Genomic DNA, 13,841 nt, shown 5'->3' with positions numbered 1-13,841 from the left:
CTATCAACATAGTATCAGTGATTAGTAAAGAAGGCGAGACATTCCAGCGTGTGCACTCTTGTAATCATTCTGAATTGTTCGTCATCAGTTTTAACAATGTACTAAAACAGTTGGCTTCCTCTCTTACTAACGTCAGATACATGGCATGTGAGAAGACTTTTTATAATAGAGTGAGGAAGCCAATTAACACTTTGTTTTCTATTGACAAATTGCATTTGTCCACTACTGGTCTTAATAAGGTTTTTAGCTTTATAGCTAATACTCTTGCACATCTTTAAATCTTTTGAAGTATTTAGATTGTGTTTGAAATTTGATTTAGAATTTTAAATTCAAATTTACTAGTAAATTGCATCTTATTTTAAGGAAATGGTTTACTCTTAATCTCCACATGAGAGAAAGTAGACTTTTGATCCTGTTTTTATCTATTATTGCAGAGGGTTTACACTGTTGACTCTATCATGCATCCTTGTTTGTACAATGGTTAGTACACATGTCCTTGTGATGGGGGATCGAGGTTCCAGTCCTCGACTTGGATTATAGAAGATGGTGTAGACTTACTCTTTAAATTATTTTAGAATTATTATAAAAGTTGCAATTTGCAGTTTCTTAGATTTGATTGTTTGGCGGACCTTCGGTTTGGCGGGTATGAAATTTACATTTCATTTGTATCTCATAGAATTTTTATTTTGTTATGCTTCATACTTTATATTTATTAAGATACTTCTTAGTAGTTCTTTAATTCAGAGTTTATTTGTCAGTTACAATCTATGATCACATGGTATTGCAATTTTATTATAATCTTGACATATGTATATATTAATATGACTACCTGCAAAGCCTAAATAAAAGTTTTTATGTAAACAGTATTTTCTTCTGAATTAATTGTGATTGTTGATTTGTCAAATCATAAGTATCATTATAAACTTTGCATTTACAATAACAAACAATTTGTATAAGCAGAATTAGAATATGTATATTTATAATTAGCATATCATTAGACAATTAAACTTGGGGATAACAGTTTCGGCTTACCTTTATTTTGTCTGTTCACAGGTGAATATGTGTATTTCAGCTATTTGGATGAACATTTAATTTTTCTTTCGGTGACTACTCAACCTTTCAGTAAATCCTGTCGTTGATGTAATTACTATACATGTAAAACTACTCAAGTGGGAAAAGTAATATACTATCAGGGGCGTAGCTAGGTATCCAATAAACTGTAGGCAGGGGATCCGGCAGGGGGTTTTGGGGCCGCTTAAGGCCTCCTTCAGGTCCAGGGCAGAGCCCTGGTAGGGGGTTCAGGTGGGGGAAGCGCCCCGACGGAAAACGGTTATCAGCATTTTTAGTTGCACATTTTGTGTAAAAAAACATAATATTTACTGGTGATTTTATCATGATGATATACATGAAGAAAAGTTCGAAGAATTATAAATAATTTTACAATAACATCTAACTGATGAATAGAATTATAAATAATTTTACAATAACATCTAACTGATGAATTAACGCAGTACAATCGGAATTCTATTTTTGTTTCCATTTACAATATGAACTGCCCAGCGTAGATCGGCGTAGCCCTTTAATTAAGCAGTACATCCTGTTTATTATTTTCAAATCTATTCCTTTCTGATAGAGGATAATTGATATATACGTCAACATGGTCAGTTGACAGTACATATTTACAATCCTTCATTAAAAAATTGGTACGTAAACACTGAGAATACTGCATAATAAGACTACCATTTGGGTTAGGCATCGATCATTCATCTTTTGATTCTTAAACCTTCAACTTCCCCCGGCCTCACAAACATACATACACATGATCACACATTGTCGATGCCTTATGTAGAAGCTTGGTTCTGTTCATACTATCTAACAAAATTCAAGAAATTCATATTTTCTGATAACCTGTACTGTAAAATCCCTACTTGCTTAGGAATTTGAATAATTATGGTCGTTACACGACGTAGATCTGAGAGTCCTCGAAGTTGCGATTGGCAAATAGCTCATGCATGTTCAGGAAACAAACAAGTTTACAATTAATATAACAGGTATGTCCTGTAATATGGGTCGTCTAGGATAAAGGTCTGAAAATTTGGAAATGCCATTAGAAAATGAGGGTTTATAGGAAAGGGACAGAAATTTTGCATTTTTCAGCAGCGTAGACCACCGTCGGACCCCTCAAAGAGTTGTTGCAAGTGTTCTCAACGTGCATAGAGCGTGGCATTCTCTCTATCCTAGGCATCGGATTTAACGTCCCCATTCTGACCAGACGTGACTGCGTATTTATACATCCCACACAGCCAAACGGACACCCCACTTTGTCAAGGGTTTTATTGTAGGTCGGATGAAGACCAAGTGGAAAGCTAGTTGAAAGCCAACAACTAATAAAAAAAATCATGTATCCAAGAATAAAATGTCAGGGTTTTGAGCATGTTGAGGTTCATTCAAGTATTTGTTGATAGAAGTGAAATGATCTGGGCCAAAGTTGTAGTTTTCAGTTTCATGAGGTGGAATATAATGTACATACAACTCTATCCAATACACCACGCTGAAGTACGTCCATTATTCATTTTTCATTATTCAAAATTCAATAATGAATAATGAAATAGTTCATTATTCATTATTCAAACTTTAGTAATGAATAATGAATAATGAAATAGTTCATATTTCAGTATTCAAGCTGAAAAGTGATTAATGAAATCGAAAATTAATTTTTTTACTGTGACCCTATATCCCGTATTTCTGAATTCGTCATTTTGGTGTTATTTAACAAATATTCAAATTAATCTAAGAAAAAATAAATCAAAACACTCTTTGAAATTTTTATCTTTATTAATTTTTTATTTAGTTTCGGAGGATAAACTAGTAAGTTTCCCTTACTATTTTTAACAGAAATTCCTTGTTTTAATGTATGGACGACCTGAATACCAAAACATATATAAAAATCAAAATACTATACATTGTAATTTATTTTCACTGGATTTTTGCTATTCTTCATCCCCTGATTGTAGATAAAGCTTATCGATTGTGCCGCAACGCCAATAAGAGGGGTTACGCAGGACCGAAATGCCAAAATACGCGTGAAAATTAAAAATAGCCAATTTTGAATAATGAAATGGATATTTTGAATAATGGAATGGACTGCTGCGACCCTTCAGCCCCTAATTACAGATATACCTTATACATCATTCGAAAGCTTATCAATAGAGGAACAAAAGGTATATAGTCAATATGTCCCGCAACACCTATTAGAGGAGTTTCGGAGGACATAATGTCAAAATACGCGTCAACAATAAGAAATAGCTTATTTTGAATAATGGAATGGACTGCTACGACCCTTCGGCCCCTAATTACAGAGAAACCTTATACACCATTCGAAAGCTTATCGACAGAGAAACAAAATGGTTTTAATCAATATGTGCCGCAATGCCCATTAGAGGGGTTACGGAGGACCTAAATGCCAAAATACGCGTGAAAATTAAGAAATAGCCAATTTTGAATAATGAAATGGGCATTTTGAATAATGGAATGGACTGCTGCGACCCTTCAGCCAATAATTACAGATATACCTTATACGTCATTCGAACGCTTATTAATAGAGGAACAAAAGGTATATAGTCAATATGTCCCACAACGCCTATTAGAGTAGTTTCAGAGGACTTAAATGTCAAAATAAGCGTTAACAATAAGAAATAGGTTATTTTGAATAATGGAATGGACTGCTACGACCCTTTAGCCCCTAATTACAGAGAAACCTTATACACCATTTGAAAGCTTATCGACTGAGGAACAAAATGGTTATAATCAATATGTGCCGCAATGCCCATTAGAGGGGTTACGCAGGACCTAAATGCCAAAATAGGCGTGAACATTTTAACTAGCTGAAACTGAATAATGAAATGGACTGCTACGAACCTTCAGCCCCTCATTACAGAAAAACCTTATACACTATTTAAAAGCTTATGGATAGAGGAACAAAAGCTATATAGTAAATGGTTTGTTTTTGTCTTTCAAAAATGGTTGTAGGATTATTGTAACTTATTTTTTTTCTTGCATGATTTGAATGAAACATTTACATATGGGATTCCCCGGAGATATCGAATTGGGAAGAGAAGTAACATATGAATAAGGAGATGTGGTATGTTTGCCAATGAGACAACCACCCACCAAAGTTCAAATGAAATGGATGGTAGCAATTATAGGCAACTGTACGACCTTCAACGATGATAAAAACCCATACCGTATAGTCGGCTATAAAAGGCCCTGACATGAAAAATGTGAAACAAATCAATTGGGAAAAAACAACGTTCTAATTTATAACAAAACAATTTACGATAAAACAAATATGACAGACATGAACAAAAGATATAACAAAAAAATTTACGATAAAACAAATATGACAGACAGGAACAAAAGATAAACAATGAATTAAAAGCCCCTGACTTGGTACTGGCACATAAGGAAGAAGTTTTGGTAAAACATGTTTGTGAGCGCTCAACCCCCCTAACCCGGGACAATGGTGTTACAGAACAACATAAGAACAAACTTTAAAAATCAATTGCAATCAGCTGACCTCATGCAAGAAATCGGTATGAGGCAAAAAAAAACAACTTGCTCAAAAAACAATAGACATTAAGCACAAGAAATAAGAGTACTCGCAGTTACTGAGAGCTAGTTCAAAGCCAATTACCAATAATAAATATATCATGTTATCCCAGACTAAAATATCAATCATTCATCTAACAGATTTAGTGTAAAGACGTTATAAACAGTCTGAGAAATGTATGTATACATTATTGTTTACGGGCCAGCTGAAATCCGCCTCCGGGCTGTAGGATGTTCTCGCTGTGGTGAAGACCAATTGGTGACCTTGGATTATTTTCTGCTCTTTGGTCGGGTTGTTGTCTCTTTGACGCATTCATCTTTTCCATTCTCAATTCTACGACCTTGTACAATGCCCAAATATAAGTTAACAGTATCGACAGGATGTAGGATCATATACAGCAATATATATTTATCTATGTTTTAATTTTTCAAAAACAAAATCAATGTTAATACCAATAAAATCAATATTTAAACATTTTACCACTGCGGTAAATTGATAACGTTTAAGAATAAATTTATTCAACGGGTCAATTAGTTTACATGGATCGTATCTAAATTTACGGGCTGTATAAACAACATCGCCGTAAAAATTAGGATGTAATATTCCGCTTTAGATACTCTACAGGTACAGTCAAACTTCAAAACTAGATATTTGTATCTATAATAAAAGAATTTGGTCAAAGTTTTATTTTTTTTTTGGTAACGAAATCCCTCACTTAATAATTTATCAGTTATACATAAATTGTGTTCATCTAAAACGCGACTACAGACACGGGCATAGGGAACAAGTTGTGACATATACACACCGTAAAAAGGGACTGAAAGAACACCACCGTCCTAAAGGCGAAAATAAACAATCGGAAACGAAAAATCGTCTCTTTTGTCGAAATTTTTGAATAGAGTTTCCCGTGTGAAACTGAAATATCCATCTCTAGAAAAGGAAAAGTATTGCTGTCCGTATTGGATTTATTGAAACTTATTTCTTTCGAGTAAATTCCGGCCGTAAAATTCGAAAATTCTTGATTATTTAAAGCTAAAATATCATCAATGTTGCTGTAAGGGTTTTTAAATTTATCAATTAAAAGTAATTTAGACGGAGTTTGGCCATAAACCGTGATTCAAACAGTACAATAACAAGTCTGCTATTAAAAGGGCGCAATTGGTAACCATCGGAATACCTACAACCTGTCGATAAACTGTATTGCCGAAACGTACATAATTATATGTTGTCGAGAAGAAAATTAAATTTTCAGCTTTAATCGTCTCATAGAAAAACAAAGGCTATAGGTTATCCATCCATGACACAAAATCAGTACATGCACAGCAAACAAAAAAAAAAAAAAAAAAAAACACGCACAAAATGCAAAGGAACAGCCCTTTTATTGCTGTACTTCATCTCAAAGTCACAGTGAGGCATTCAAAACGGAGCAAAAAAAAAAACAAAAAAAAAACACTCTCACCTCAATGCAAGATTAAGAAGGCCCCTATCACTGGTTTGAGCGGAATTCTTTGTAAAATAATTAGGGTAGACTTTGTAAGTCACCACCAAATTGGCCCCAGTAAAAAAAAACATACTGCAATCTGCAACCAGATTTGTTAAACTTTAAGGACCGTTTAAATAAATTAGAGAGCATCTGTTTGATAAAAAACCTCCAATTACGATACAATTATGTGATTTTGTTATGTATAGAGTTGAAAAATCATAACTGGGTCAACCGAATTGAACGGACCACCAAAAGCACTTAATTTATCCAAAACATCCAAATACTAGTAGTTAATGACACTTCAAAATAGTTTATTTCACTATTTTCATATGCTTTATTATAAAACATTGATACTAGTAACCAGTTTTTTTAAAAGAAGTAAGGGGACAAGTTGAAAGCCGAGAAAGATTAGCAGTAAAACATTTAGTAGAAGCTGAGGGGAAACGAAATATGAACGGGTTTCTGTGTAGTTAAGGATGCCAATACATAGTAGGAACTTTCAAATTTTCAGAGGAGACCTTAAGCTGACCTGTGGTAGTGACATGATTATTTTCTATTTGACTCTACGTGGAGCGCACGGCCTTGAATGAAGTTGAATGAGTAAATTCATTCTTAAAATGAAGTGGATTTAAGCAACTACAGGCAACCGTATGGCCTTCAACAATGAGAAAAAAACATACCGTATAGTCGGCTATAAAAGGAACCGACATAAAAAATGTAAAACAAATCATTTGAGAAAACGAACGGCCTAATTTATAACCAAACAATTTACGAAAAACAAATATGACAGACATGAACAAAAGATATAACAAAACAATTTACGATAAAACAAATATGACAGACAGGAACAAAAGATAAACAATGAATTAAAAGCCCCTGACTTGGTACTGGCACATAAGGAAGAAGTTTTGGTAAAACATGTTTGTGAGCGCTCAACCCCCCTAACCCGGGACAATGGTGTTACAGAACAACATAAGAACAAACTTTAAAAATCAATTGCAATCAGCTGACCTCATGCAAGAAATCGGTATGAGGCAAAAAAAAAACAACTTGCTCAAAAAACAATAGACATTAAGCACAAGAAATAAGAGTACTCGCAGTTACTGAGAGCTAGTTCAAAGCCAATTACCAATAATAAATATATCATGTTATCCCAGACTAAAATATCAATCATTCATCTAACAGATTTAGTATAAAGACGTTATAAACAGTCTGAGAAATGTATGTATACATTATTGTTTACGGGCCAGCTGAAATCCGCCTCCGGGTGTAGGATGTTCTCGCTGTGGTGAAGACCAATTGGTGACCTTGGATTATTTTCTGCTCTTTGGTCGGGTTGTTGTCTCTTTGACGCATTCATCTTTTCCATTCTCAATTCTACGACCTTGTACAATGCCCAAATATAAGTTAACAGTATCGACAGGATGTAGGATCATATACAGCAATATATATTTATCTATGTTTTAATTTTTCAAAAACAAAATCAATGTTAATACCAATAAAATCAATATTTAAACATTTTACCACTGCGGTAAATTGATAACGTTTAAGAATAAATTTATTCAACGGGTCAATTAGTTTACATGGATCGTATCTAAATTTACGGGCTGTATAAACAACATCGCCGTAAAAATTAGGATGTAATATTCCGCTTTAGATACTCTACAGGTACAGTCAAACTTCAAAACTAGATATTTGTATCTATAATAAAAGAATTTGGTCAAAGTTTTATTTTTTTTTTGGTAACGAAATCCCTCACTTAATAATTTATCAGTTATACATAAATTGTGTTCATCTAAAACGCGACTACAGACACGGGCATAGGGAACAAGTTGTGACATATACACACCGTAAAAAGGGACTGAAAGAACACCACCGTCCTAAAGGCGAAAATAAACAATCGGAAACGAAAAATCGTCTCTTTTGTCGAAATTTTTGAATAGAGTTTCCCGTGTGAAACTGAAATATCCATCTCTAGAAAAGGAAAAGTATTGCTGTCCGTATTGGATTTATTGAAACTTATTTCTTTCGAGTAAATTCCGGCCGTAAAATTCGAAAATTCTTGATTATTTAAAGCTAAAATATCATCAATGTTGCTGTAAGGGTTTTTAAATTTATCAATTAAATGTAATTTAGACGGAGTTTGGCCATAAACCGTGATTCAAACAGTACAATAACAAGTCTGCTATTACAAGGGCGCAATTGGTAACCATCGGAATACCTACAACCTGTCGATAAACTGTATTGCCGAAACGTACATAATTATATGTTGTCAAGAAGAAAATTAAATTTTCAGCTTTAATCGTCTCATAGAAAAACAAAGGCTATAGGTTATCCATCCATGACACAAAATCAGTACATGCACAGCAAACAAAAAAAAAAAAAAAAAAAAAAACACGCACAAAATGCAAAGGAACAGCCCTTTTATTGCTGTACTTCATCTCAAAGTCACAGTGAGGCATTCAAAACGGAGCAAAAAAAAAAAACAAAAAAAAAACACTCTCACCTCAATGCAAGATTAAGAAGGCCCCTATCACTGGTTTGAGCGGAATTCTTTGTAAAATAATTAGGGTAGACTTTGTAAGTCACCACCAAATTGGCCCCAGTAAAAAAAAACATACTGCAATCTGCAACCAGATTTGTTAAACTTTAAGGACCGTTTAAATAAATTAGAGAGCATCTGTTTGATAAAAAAACCTCCAATTACGATACAATTATGTGATTTTGTTATGTATAGAGTTGAAAAATCATAACTGGGTCAACCGAATCGAACGGACCACCAAAAGCACTTAATTTATCCAAAACATCCAAATACTAGTAGTTAATGACACTTCAAAATAGTTTATTTCACTATTTTCATATGCTTTATTATAAAACATTGATAACCAGTTTTTTTAAAAGAAGTAAGGGGACAAGTTGAAAGCCGAGAAAGATTAGCAGTAAAACATTTAGTAGAAGCTGAGGGGAAACGAAATATGAACGGGTTTCTGTGTAGTTAAAGATGCCAATACATAGTAGGAACTTTCAAATTTTCAGAGGAGACCTTAAGCTGACCTGTGGTAGTGACATGATTATTTTCTATTTGACTCTACGTGGAGCGCACGGCCTTGAATGAAGTTGAATGAGTAAATTAATTCTTAAAATGAAGTGGATTTAAGCAACTACAGGCAACCGTATGGCCTTCAACAATGAGAAAAAAACATACCGTATAGTCGGCTATAAAAGGAACCGACATAAAAAATGTAAAACAAATCATTTGAGAAAACGAACGGCCTAATTTATAACCAAACAATTTACGAAAAACAAATATGACAGACATGAACCAACGACAACCAGTGAACTACAGACTCCTGATTTGGGACAGGCACATATAGAACGGGGTTAAACTGGTTTGTTGGCGCCAAACCACCTCCTGGGACAGTGCTGTAACAATACAACATAAGAACAAACTATAAAAATTCAGTTGAAAAGGGCTTAACTCATTAGATCGATACATACCAGAAAACATCTAACGAAAACACAGACCGGACGTGGCAGCGTATCTATACGTCAAACAACAAAAAAGACACTAAGTAAAGATCTAAGAGTACTCGCAGTTACTGACAGTTAGTTCAAAGCCAATTACAGCTAATAATAAAAAAATGTATCTAAAATATCAATCAGTACACATCCATCATCCAATGGATTTAGTATAAAAACCGTCATTAACAGTCAGAGAAAAACATGACCTTGTGCAATGCCTAAATATAGGTATCGACAGATAGTTCTCGGCCTGTACGAACACAAAACGTTTAAAGAGTACTTAAATTTTGTTTTTAGTCCTAGAAATGGGTGTATAACTTACTTTTTTTTATTTCTAAATTATTTTCCAAATGTGATATGCGGATATCAACAATATTCAGACATTTTGATATTGAAATAGGAATCAAGTGATTTTGTCAGATTTCTCTATTTTACACCAATTTTTACAATAGGATGAAAAAACATCTCTAATGGCCTGATGACACACTTTCCAATTTATTTTCGACGATGAACGATATATTGGTCATTTTTTTTTCAGAAAGCGTATAACCTCTCAGTCTTGAACGATGTTAAGGTCCCCTTTAATTACATGGCCATAGTGATGATATCTAAACTTCGATGTTTTACAGCCTCATGTTGAAGGAGCATTATTTTCTATTCTGACGTCTTATGTAACTGCCATATAATTAAAAAAAATAAACTTTAACTGGTTTTTGTATACATATAAGAAATTAAAGGTGGTTCTATGTTGTCAAAATATGAAGGTTTTGAACGGTAGAGTCAATAAAAATACTAGACAAATTAATGATAATGTATTTTATTTTTAGAAAATATCTTATATGAGCTTCAGGTTTGTCAATTCGAGGGAACAGTCTATGGGTGACAGAAAGCTGTAATGATACGTGTAAACTCATATTTTGGACTGAAAAACGATGTTGTATCACACTCGTTATAAATATTGTGCTATTTACTAATTGGCATTTGACCCAGTTTGCATAATAATTAATGTCTACCATTGTTTTGAAATGTAGATAAGGGGTAATTAGAACGATGCATATTTCGTTGATTGTGGTTAATGCGATCTCCATGAGACCATTGGTTGCGTTGTCTTTTATCAACAACAGTCATGATATCAATACAGGAAGTTTAAGATATGTTCCTGTAATTCAGTGTTTGTCGTTTGTTGATATGCTACATATTAGTTTTTCGTTCATTTTTTGTACATAAATTAGGCCGTTAGTTTTCTCGTTTGAATTGTTTTACATTTGTCATTTCGGGGCCTTTTATATCTGATTATGCGGTATGGGCTTTGCTCATTGTTGAAGGCCGTACGGTGACCCATAGTTGTTAATTTATGTGTCATTTGGTCTCTTGTGGAGAGTCTCTTTGGCAATAATACAACATCTTTTTTATATTCCTTGGCTAATGATACTGTCATTAACACCTAGGGGATACGATGTCTGTAGTAGTTTAATCCAAGACAGTTCGCATTTTATGGATATCTTTAAATTGATAATGTGATTGTCTTGGTTGCTTCCGGACGCTTTGAAGTGGTTGGAATTTTAATAATTTAATTTTGTGTTTGTGTTTTTCTAAATGTTGGTAAATTAAACTTTTAAAAAATCAATTCCGGTTTGCTCCACATATTGAATATCACATTTCGGTTCTGTTCATATTACAAATATATGAGGCTTGGGTTTTTTCAAGGAATATCATGTGAAAAGGAGACAGAAAAATTCTTCCGTTCACTGATGACCGAACAGTATTATTTGAAGATAATGTGGAGCAGGTTTGTAATTTTCTGGCATTGCACGGGAATATTTGTGGATGTCTACGTGCCTTTTTTCCTGAATAATCTTGCTGTAGAGGCAATGCCTCTTTAAAAACAACTATGACAATTGTGTAAGCCTGTTGACTTTGGGGTCAATAGAATAAAGGTATGGTTACCGTGTAATGTTACTCAAAGAAAAATAATTTAATAAAATGATCTGCGGGACGCAGCTTGATACGACCGCAGAAGTCGAATCATGAACAGTTGGGGCACTTACGGATACTAAGTAGATGTACTACATTCAAGCTTGATACAGCTCTGAATGTGGAATGTGATTAAATATTTGACACAGCATAAGTTTCTGAAACAAAGTGAATGTGGTAAAAGAACTGAAAAATTTAAAATTGGACTTTTACCTATTATGGTAATATTCAAAATGTAAATACACAGTTAGATTCAGCATATCAAAGAACACCAATAATTTAATTTATCTATTTATTAATGGACAATATCAGCTTAGTTTTTAAAGGGGTTCGCTTCCTAAAATATCTACCAAGAAATTTGTTTTGCATGCACACGTATAAAAATTGCGGTTTTTATCCAACGTAATCATAGGTTTGAACGTTGTTTTCAATTTAGACTTGTTTATATTTTTTCGTTTGGGCTTGTATTATATTTTACATCGGGTTTATATGATCCGTTCATCATATTTTGACTCTTTCAAAATTCAAGAATCTATCCTAAATTGAGGTAAATTATATGGCCTTCCAAATACCGTTTCGATTCCTAGCATCACTGAAGAGACATTAATTGTCGAAATCCAGATATGGTGTACAAATTTTTGCACCTCATGTTTGCGGTATACCATCTCTTCCGCAAGTTTATTGTTTTCTGTTTGGTAATAAATTAGTAATAAGATCTATTTTGTTACATCTTGTGATCCGTTTATTTTGCAATCGCCAATGGTTTAAGAACATCAGTTGTTCGACCTGCTTGTCAAATGAGTTTTGTTAAAATATACTTTTTCACTCATTTTGGTCTTTTGGAAAATGTTGTGTGTGCTGTATTTAGACCCCTCTACCAGGAAATTTGTTTTGCATGCACACGTATAAAAATTGCGGTTTTTATCCAACGCAATCATAGGTTTGAACGTTGTTTTCCAAAAAAATGAAGAAAAAAAAAAGAAATCCAAAATAATATTTATCATTAATACAATGTCTTTAAAAAAATCTATAAAACTTACCTTTAATTAGTTTTCAAAATATCTAATAATGAACAGTAAATTTCAAACTATATTTTAGCATAGGTTTCTGACACAGAATGAATATTGACTAAGAACTTAAAAATTTTAAATTGGACATTTCCTATTATGGTCCAATATCCAAAATCTAAATACATGGTTAGATTCAGCATATGAAAAAACTCCAAGAATTCAATTTTTTGATGAACTCAAACGAAGTTAAATTTTTGACCCTTTGGACCTCAATGTGGACCAATTTGATAACGGGGCCCAAAATTTAAAATCTAAATGCACAGTTTGATTCACCATATCAAAGAACCCTATAAATTCAATTTTTGTTGAAATCAAAGAAAGTTTAATTTTGGACCCCGATTTGGACTAACTTAAAAACTGGGCCCAAAATAAAAAATCTAAAGGCATGTATAGATTCATCATATAAAAAATAACCTTGAATTCGATTTTTGTTAATCTAAGTTTAATTTTGGACCTTTTGGACCTTAATGTGGAACAATTTGAAGACAGGCCCAAAATCAAAAATCTAAATTACACAGTTATATTCAGCATATCAAAGAATCCCAAGATTTCAATTTCTGTTGAAATCAAACTAAGTTTAATTTTTGACCCTTTGGACCTCAATGTGCACCAATTAAAAACGGGGCCCGAAATCCAAAATCTAAAAACACGGTTAGATTCAGCATATTAAAGAACCCCGACAATTCAAGACTTTGAATTAAACCCCATTGAAATTGGTCAAGAAATAAACAATATATACAAAGTATTTAGAAAAGTTTTGTTTTTAGCTCCTTTCTGGTCCTTAATTTTTAAACAGTTCGTACAGTAACCCCAAAAGTAAATCCCAACCTTTTTTTTTGAGGTATGCAACCTTGTGGTAAAATTTCATAGATATCCATATACTTAGAATCATGTGCAAAACAGTGTAGCCGAGACCATTGATTGGCGCGCTAAAATATCCGATTGACTGGGTCAGATTAGGTGAACGTTCGTCTGCAACGCCCACAACTTACGACGTATTTATTATAGACATTTAAACTGTGGGATCACCAAAGGGTCTCAACGCCTAAATAAAATAATTCGAAAAACTAATCAGGAATAACCTTTGTGTTTTGATTTATATTGAATACTTAAACGTTCTTTACTTGTGTTTTCGTTATGTTTTGATAATCAATTTTTATGATATCGCACGTTCTTTCAGCAA

The 13,841-nt window shown here is 33.3% G+C and overlaps 1 protein-coding gene across 3 annotated transcripts in view; it reads right to left on the bottom strand.

Moving 5' to 3' along the window:
• LOC127731062 (solute carrier family 28 member 3-like) overlaps positions 1-13,841 on the bottom strand; it is a 170,779-nt gene that overhangs the window by 63,299 nt on the left and 93,639 nt on the right. Inside the window, exon 1 of one of the 3 annotated variants that reach the window (XM_052239869.1) lies at positions 1,033-1,077. The exons of the other annotated variants lie outside the window; for them this stretch is intronic. The gene's annotated coding sequence lies outside the window, so the exon portion shown is untranslated. Of the gene's footprint in view, positions 1-1,032; positions 1,078-13,841 lie in introns of those variants that run through there. 3 annotated transcript variants of the gene reach the window in all.

The sequence above is a fragment of the Mytilus californianus genome, unplaced genomic scaffold (genome assembly GCF_021869535.1).
Source record: "Mytilus californianus isolate M0D057914Y unplaced genomic scaffold, xbMytCali1.0.p SCAF_2, whole genome shotgun sequence".
Lineage (NCBI taxonomy): Eukaryota > Metazoa > Mollusca > Bivalvia > Mytilida > Mytilidae > Mytilus > Mytilus californianus.
The sequence above is the reverse complement of the archived record's forward strand: the minus strand, read 5'-3'. Positions and strand labels throughout refer to the sequence as shown.